General features: G+C 45.5%; 1 non-coding gene across 1 annotated transcript; it reads left to right on the top strand.

Moving 5' to 3' along the window:
• Nucleotides 1-6,628: 6,628 nt before the first annotated feature.
• LOC111539958 lies at nucleotides 6,629-6,761 on the top strand. Its single transcript, XR_002730848.1, has one exon. It is a non-coding gene; the product is annotated as a small nucleolar RNA SNORA76 (small nucleolar RNA).
• Nucleotides 6,762-8,789: the final 2,028 nt, after the last annotated feature.

The raw sequence follows: 8,789 nt of genomic DNA, 5'->3' as shown, positions 1-8,789 counted from the left end.
TTCTTTCTTTCTTTCTTTCTTTCTTTCTTTCTTTCTTTCTTTCTTTCCCCTTCCTTCCTTCCTTCCTTCCTTCCTTCCTTCCTTCCTTCCTTCCTTCCTTCCTTCCTTCTCTCTTTCTTTCTCTCTTTCTCTTTCTTTCTTTCTTTCTTTTTCTTTCTTGAGGGAGTCTCACTCTGCCACCCAGGCTGGAATGCAGAGGCTCACTGCAACCTCTACCTCCCAGATTCAAGTGATTCTCCTGCCTCAGCCTCCCAAGTACCTGGGATTACAGGTGCCTGCCACCATGCCTGGCTAATTTTTGTTTTTTTAGTAGAGATGGGGTTTCACCATGTTGGCAAGGCTGGTCTCGAACTCCTGACCTCAGGTGATCCACCCACCTCAGCCTCTTAAAGTGCTGAGATTATAGGGATGAGCCACCATGCCTGGCCGCAGAATTCGTAATATCCTATCCAAAACCTGCTACCCTCTAAACAATGGTCGTCTCTTGGTCTTTTCTATTTCAATTACTCAAGCCAAAACCCAGGAGTCATCCTTGATTCCTATTTCTCTCACTCACGCATGCAAACCATTAAAACCTAGCAACTCCACTTCCACACATATGCTGGCCCATCCCTTTCTGTCCATCTCTGATAGTCCATCCAAGCCATCATCTTTCCTGGTCTCTTACAATAGCCTCTTTCTGGCCCCCTTGCTTCTCTTCTCCCACTTCTCCTTCATCCTCCCTTTACCCCATATATTCTCCCCATAGTGGCTAAGATAATCTTTTTGTGCATTTGTTATTATTTTTGCCTTATTTTCATATAATTAGAACTTTGCCATTCTTTTTCTTTTCTTTTTTTTTTTTTTAAACAGGGTCTTGTTCCATCACCCAAGCTGGAGTATTGGAGTGCAGGGGCGTGATCATGGCTCACTGCAGCCTTGACTTCCCAGACTCAAGCAATCCTCCCACCTCAGCCTCCTAAGTAGCCGGGATTACAGGTGTGCACTACCACACTTGGCTAATTTTTGCATTTTTTTGTAGAGACAGGGTTTCGCCATGTTGCCCAGGCTAACCTTGAGCTCCTGGGCTCAAGACATCCGCCTGCCTCAACCTCCCAAAGTGCTGTGATTACAGGCGTGAGCCACTGCACTCAGCTTTACTTTGCCATTCTTACATTACTTTTAACTGTTCTTTTCTTTCTCTTTTTTTTTTTTCATATTTACCCTATGTTTTTTTTTTTCTTTTTCAACTTTTATTTTAGAATTGGGGGTACATGTGCAGATTTGTTACAAAGGTATATTGCATGATGCTTAAGTTTCTGATTGAAAGATAAATCAGATCATGTCCCACCGTGGCTTAAACCCTGCAAAGGCTTCCAGTGCACTTATCACATAGCCCAGACTCCTTACCTTGGTTTACAGTACCTGTATAATCCTACCCTTTCCAACATCTTCAACCTCATCTCTACTACTCCCCTTCTAGATTCTAGCCACACTGGCTTTTCTGAATATGACAAGCTCATTTCTATCTTTGTGTTTTTCACAGACTACTTCCTTTACCTGGGATGTTCCCCTTATTGTCATTTAAGCCTCAGTTTAAATGTCACCTCCTCAGAGAAACAATTCCTGACCAAAGTCTAAAGTAGCTACCAAACCACTCTATTTGTGTCACTTTCTTTTAATTTTCTTCCTACCACTTAAGTTTTATCTGGTTTGTTCCCTCTGCTTACTTATTGGCTTGTTTAGCCTCTCTCCGACTGGAGTGTAAGTTTCATGAGAGCGGGGATCTGATCTGTTTTAGTCAGAGCAATACCCTTAGCATCTAGAGCAGTAACTGATATGAAGTCGACATTATTAACTTGGTCAGGAGAGGGAACATTGAGTATTAATAGTTCCCTGAGGAGAAAAGTTGGGAGCTTTTGTTTGTTTGTGTGTTTGTTTGTTGTTGTTGTTTGAGACGGAGTCTTGCTCTGTTGCCCAGGCTGGAGTGCAGTGGTGATCTCGGCTCACTGCAAACTCCTCTCGAGTTCAAGTGATTCTCTTGCCTCAGCCTCCCGAGTAACTGGGATTGTAGGCATGCACCACCACACCCAGCTTATTTTTGTATTTTAGCAGAGATAGGGTTTCACCATGTTGGCCAGGTTGGTCTCAAACTCCTGACCTCAAGCGATCCGCCTGCCTTGGCCTCCCAAAGTGCTGGGATTACAGGAGTGAGGCACCTGGCCAGAAGTTTTGAGTGTTATAAAGAGAGCAGGTAACCCATAGTGGATATACTAATTAAGCCCTGATAACTAGCATTCTGAGTAGAAATGAGTCTATGTATGAGTACGTACATAGTTGGCGGTATTTCTCAAGCTCGGCACTATTGGCATTATTGGCATCCTGGGCTGGATAATTCTTTGTGTATGGTGGGGTGGCCGTGAGGGCTAACCTGCGCATTGCAAGATGTTTAGCAGCATCTCTAGTTTCTACCCACTAGATGCCATCCCAGTTGGGAAAACTCAAAATGTCTCTAGACATAACCAAATGTCTCTCATGGGACAAAACATTCCCCAGTTGAGAACTACTTGATTAAAAGATGTTCCAGCTGGGCGCAGTGATTCATGCCCGTAATCCCAGCACTTTGGAAGCTGAGGCAGGTGGATCACCCGAGGTCAGGAGTTTGAGACCAGCCTGACCAACATGGCGAAACCCCATCTCTACTAAAAATACAAAAATTAGCCAGGCACAGTGGCGGGCACCTGTAATCTCAGCTACCCAGGAGGCTGAGGCAGGAGAATCGCTTGAACCTGTGAGGCGGAGGTTGCAGTGAGCCGAGATTACACCACTGCACTCCAGGGTAGGAGACAGAGTGAGACTCTGTCCCAAAAAAAATAATAAAAATAAAAGTAAAAAATAAAAGATGCTCCATTTTGCATTAGTCAAAAATAAGTCTTCACTTTTGTCTGGTAAAATCCAGGCATCCAAGGGTCATTCAAAGTTCATGGTATTTTATCAGCTTCAGTAGTTAGAGCCTATGGCAATGAAACAACAGTTTTTTTTTTTTTTTTTTTTTTTTTGAGACGGAGTCTTGCTCTGTCGCCCGAGCTGGAGTGCAGTGGCCAGATCTCAGCTCACTGCAAGCTCCGCCTCCCGGGTTTACGCCATTCTCCTGCCTCAGCCTCCGGAGTAGCTGGGACTACAGGCGCCCGCCACCTCGCCCGGCTAGTTTTTTGTATTTTTAGTAGAGACGGGGTTTCACCGTGTTAGCCAGGATGGTCTCGATCTCCTGACCTCGTGATCCGCCCGTCTCGGCCTCCCAAAGTGCTGGGATTACAGGCTTGAGCCACCGCGCCCGGCCCGAAACAACAGTTTTGATCATTCCTAAGCAAGTGCTATTGTAAGTGAAAAAAATTAATTTTTATAGTCCCTCTTCCTAAGACAATAGGATAACCTCACAAAGGGTCAACACATGATCAGGTTCTGAGATCTTTGCTACCATCTTAGTTTCTTTCAGATGCCATTCTCACAAGATTCCATTTTGTTTATTGGAGTAATCTTAATTTTTTGTTGTAGAATTGCTGGATGCATAAAACAGGATGGTGGCTGCACAACAACTGGCACTTCAAAACCTGTGAACAGGCCAGGCGTGGTGGCTCACTCCTGTAATCCCAGCACTTTGGGAGGCCGAGGTGGGTGGATCACTTGAGGCCAGGAGTCAAAGACCAGCCTGGGCAACATGGTGAAATCCTGTCTCTACTAAAAATACAAAAATTAGTTGGGTGTGGTGGTGCGCGCCTGTAATTCCAGTTACTCAGGTGGCTGAGGCATGAAAATCGCTTGAACCCGGAAGGTGGAGGTTGCAGTGAGCTGAGATCACATTACTGTACTCTGGTCTGGGAAACAGAGGGAGACTATCTCAAAAAAATAAACTAAAATAAAAATTTAAAACTATAACATGCTAACAAAAAATAAACAAGCAAATACGTAAAATAAAATTTCACGGCTGGGTGCGGTGGCTCACGTTTGTAATCCCAGCACTTTGGGAGGCCAAGGTGGGTGGATCACCTGAGGTCAGGAGTTCGAGACCAGCCTTGCCAACATGGCGAAACCCCATCTCTACTAAAAATACACAAATTAGCCAGACGTGGTGGCACACGCCTGTAATCCCAGCTGCTGGGGAGGCTGAGGCATGACAAACACTTGAACCTGGGAAGCAGAGGTTGCATTGAGCCGAAATTATGCCACTGCACTCCAGCCTGGGCAACAGAGTGAGACTGTCTCAAAGAAAAATAAAATCGGCAGATGAAGGGTGGGCAAGTATTTAAAAAAACAAAAACAAAAAAACCTGCTAACAACCGGGCACAGTGGCTCACACCTGTAATCCCAACACTTTGGGAGGCCGAGGCAGGCAGATCACCTGAGGTCAGGAGTTTGAGACCAGCCTGCCAATGTGCTGAAACCCTGTCTCTCCTAAAAATACAAAAATTAGCTGGCCGTGGTGGCGGGTGCCTGTAATCCCAGCTACTCAGGAGGCTGAGGCAGGAGAATCGCTTGGACCAGGAAGCGAAGGTTGCAGTGAGCCGAGATCACACCACTGCACTCCAGCCTGGGCCACAAGAGTGAGATTTCATCTCAAAAAAAAAAAAAAATACCTGATGGCCAGGCGCGGTGGCTCACGCCTATAATCCCAGCACTTTGGGAGGCCGAGGCAGGCGGATCACGAGGTCAGGAGATCGAGACCATCCTGGCTAACACGGTGAAACCCCGTCTCCACTAAAAACCAAAAAAATATAAAAAATTAGCCAGGCATGGTGGCGGGTGCCTGTAGTCCCAGCTACTCGGGAGGCTGAGGCAGGAGAATGGCATGAACCCGGGAGGCGGAGCTTGCGGTGAGCCAAGATCACCCCACTGCACTCCAGCCTGGGAGACAGAGCAAGACTCCATCTCAAAAAAAAAAAAAAAACCTGTTAACAATAACTTGACAACTGCAACCATTAGCAACAAGTTTTTTTTTTTTTTTTTTTTTTTTTTTTTTCTTGAGATGGAGTCTCGCTCTGTCACCCAGGCTGGAGTGCAGTGGCCGGATCTCAGCTCACTGCAAGCTCCGCCTCCGGGGTTTATGCCATTCTCCTGCCTCAGCCTCCCAAGTAGCTGGGACTACAGGCGCCCGCCACCTCACCCGGCTAGTTTTTTGTATTTTTTAGTAGAGACGGGGTTTCACCATGTTGGCCAGGATGGTCTCGATCTCCTGACCTCGTGATCTGCCCGTCTCGGCCTCCCAAAGTGCTGGGATTACAGGCGTGAGCCACCGCGCCCGGCCAGCAACAAGTTAAATAATGTTTATAGTACACCCCAAATCAGCAAAAGCCCAAATCCCGCTAAAAGATTCCACAGATGAGTCTGGGCAGCATGGTGAGAACCCCTCTCCACAAAAAGTTTAAAAATTAGCTGGGCATGGTGTTGCACACCTGCAGTGCCGGCTACTTGGGAGGCTGAGGCAGGAGGATTGCTTAAGCCTGAGAGGTCCAGGCTGCACTGAGCCGTGGTTGCACCACTGCACTCCAGCCTGGGTGACAGAGAAAGACCCTGCCTCAAAAAAAGAAAATAGAAGGAAAAGAAAAAAAGATTCCACAGATTGGTTTTCCCCACCTTGACTTGAATTGGCTTAGTTCTTGGATTTTATTTCATTTAATCTTCCCACTGCAGCCTCCTGAGTAGCTGGGACTACAGGCATTGTACCACCATGCCCAGCTAATTTTTATTTTTTGTAGAGACAGGGTCTCACTACATTGCCCAGCCTGGTCTGGAACTCCTGGGCTCAAGCAATCCTCCCACCTCGGCCTACCAAAGTGCTGAGATTATAGGCATGAAGCACCGTGCCCAGCCTATTCTTGGATTTTACACTGAGATCTCTTGATTTAGTCTGAAGCGCTTCTCCAAATGCAACAGCTGTTAGTAGGTGGTATTAAGCAGCACCTTGTTTAGTCAGTAAATAACCTAAAGTGATTCTATTGTCCAGCATGATTGCAGCGAATGAGTTAAGAGGTTTTTTTGTTCAGCAAGTATAGCAGACAATCTTGTCTATACAATTTCATTTGCCAGTTCCACTGGAAAGGGCACTTTCTAACACAGCATTCTAAACTAGGCACCTCCAATGCAAGGTTGAGACTTATACATGAAGGGATGGAAACCACTGTGTCTGACTGCTAATTGAAGATTTGTATTTCAACAGGCATAGGGCTGACAGAACATTAGGTCATCTGAGAGACTAGCAATATTATTAAATTCCGAAAATGGCATAGAAACCACTTCCAGAGGCCTCATTCCTTCTTCTCGTCAAGACCTACATTAATAGTAACATTACTGACCGGGCACAGTCGCTCCCACCTGTAATCCCAGCACTTTGGGAGGCCGAGGAAGGTGGATCACGAGGTCAAGAGATCGAGACCATCCTGGCCAACACGGTGAAACCCCGTTTCTACTAAAAATACAAAAATTAGCTGGGCGTGGTGTGTGTGCCTGTAATCCCAGCTACTCTGGAGGCTGAGGCAGGAGAATCGCTTGAACCCGGGAAGTGGAGATTGCCGTGAGCCGAGATCGTGCCACTGCACTCCTGCGTGGGCGACAGAGTGAAACTCTGTTTTAAAAAAAAAAAAAAACCAAAAACGCGCTGCCTTTGTACACCACCGTGCCTCCGTATGGCACCTGGGATCAGGCTGCAGCAGCGCCAGAGCACGTGCTTGCGTATAACTGGGGCCACCTGGCCCCCCCGCAGATGGTCCTTTTAACAGGAGATGGGGGGAAAAGCATTGATAGTTAATGTTTCCGCTTTTTTTTTTTTTTTTTTTTTGATACTGATCCTGGCTTTGTCGCCCAGGCTGGAGTGCAGTGGCGCAATCTCAACTCACTGGACAACCTCTGCCTGCTGAGTGGCTGGAACTACAGGCGTGCACCACAACGCCAGGCTAATTGTTTTGTATTTTTAGTAGATAGGGTCTTGCCATGTTGGCCAGGCTGGTTTCGAACTCCTGACCTTAGGTGATCCACCCACCTGGGCCTCCCAAAGTGCTGAGGTTACAGGCCTGAGCCACCACGCCTGACCTATAGTTAATGTGTCAACTTTTATAAATGAATATAAATATGTCTCTCAAACTTAAAGTATATTTTCACTAAAAAAATAGCAAAATAGAGCTGGGTGCAGTGGCTCATGCCCGTAATCTCCAGCATTTTGGTGGGCCAAAATGGGAGGATCACTTGAGGCCAGGAGTTCAAGACCAGCCTGGCCAATATAGTGAGCCCCCATCTCTATAAATAAATAAATAAATAAATGAATAAATAAATAAAAGAGAAAAGCAAAATAGAGCTTTTGAATTGTCCATTTAAAAAAATATTCTGGGTTTGGCAGATAAAATAGCTCTGACAAAAGTTTTGGATTAGTTAAAATCTAGAAAATGCCAAGCAAATTTAATTACTTTTATTATCTCTTCTTTTATAAGATGAAGTAGTAAATCTTTGTAGTTTCCTTGAAATACAATGGAAACCCAGGAAACCCCTAAGGCATTTAAAGGGTGTAAAAGTCATCTTAATTATTTCATAATTCCAAATATACAGCCTGAATTTGAGGAAAGGACTATCAAAAAGACTTGTCAGAACAGAAATACAGATCACAGTGAATTCATAATAGCAAAGACTTGGAACCAACCCAAATGTCCACCAATGACAGACTGGATTAAGAAAATGTGGCACTGGGCGCGGTGGCTCACGCCTATAATCCCAGCACTTTGGGAGGCCTAGGCGGGCAGATCACCTGAGGTCAGGAGTTCGAGACCAGCCTGACCAACATGGAGAAACCCCGTCTCTAAAAAAAACACAAAACTAGCCAGGTATGGTGGCGCATGGCTGTAATCCCAGCTAGTTGGGAGGCTGAGGCAGGAGAATCACTTGCCATTGCACTCCAGTCTGGGCAGCAACAGCAAAACTCACCATGGAATACTATGCAGCCATAAAAAAGGATGAGTTCATGTCCTTTGCAGGGACATGGATGAAGCTGTAAACCATCATTCTCAGCAAACTATCATAGGGACAGAAAACCAAACACCACACAGTCTCACTCGTAGGTGGGAACTGAGCAATGAGAACACATGGACACAGGGAGGGGAACATCACACACCGGGGCCTGTCAGAGGGGTAGCAGGCTGGAGGAAGGATAGCATTAGGAAAAATACCTAATGTAAATGACGAGTTGATGGGTGCAGCAAACCAACACGGCACATGTATACCTATGTAACAAACCTACACATTATGCACATGTACCCTAGAACTTGAAGTATAATAAAAAAAATTTAAAACTTTTAAAAAAAGATCAAAATGAATGGGTACAAAAATACAATTAGATAGAAGGAATAAGATCTAGAGTTTGGTAGCCTAGATCTGGCCTAGGGTGGCTATAGTTAACAATAATTTATTATATATATTTCCTTTTTTTTTTTTTCTTTTTTTTTGAGACAGAGTCTGCAGTGGCGTGATCTGGAATCACTGCAACCTCCGCCTCCCAGGTTCAAGCGATTCTCCTGCCTCAGCCTCCCGAGTAGCAGGAATTACAGGTTTGTGCCACCATGCCTGGCTAATTTTTGTATATTTTGTAGAGATGGGGTTTCTCCATGTTGGCCAAGCTAGTCTCAAACTCCTAAGCTCAAGCAATCCTCCCACCTTGGCCTCCCAAAGTGCTGGGATTACAGGCATGAGCCACCACGCTCGACCTTTTTTAAATTTTTTTTTGAGACAAGGTCTTGCTCTGTCACTCCGGTTGGAGTGCAGTGGTACAATCT

Source organism: Piliocolobus tephrosceles, chromosome 4 (genome assembly GCF_002776525.5).
Source record: "Piliocolobus tephrosceles isolate RC106 chromosome 4, ASM277652v3, whole genome shotgun sequence".
Taxonomy (NCBI): Eukaryota; Metazoa; Chordata; class Mammalia; order Primates; family Cercopithecidae; genus Piliocolobus; species Piliocolobus tephrosceles.
The sequence above is the reverse complement of the archived record's forward strand: the minus strand, read 5'-3'. Positions and strand labels throughout refer to the sequence as shown.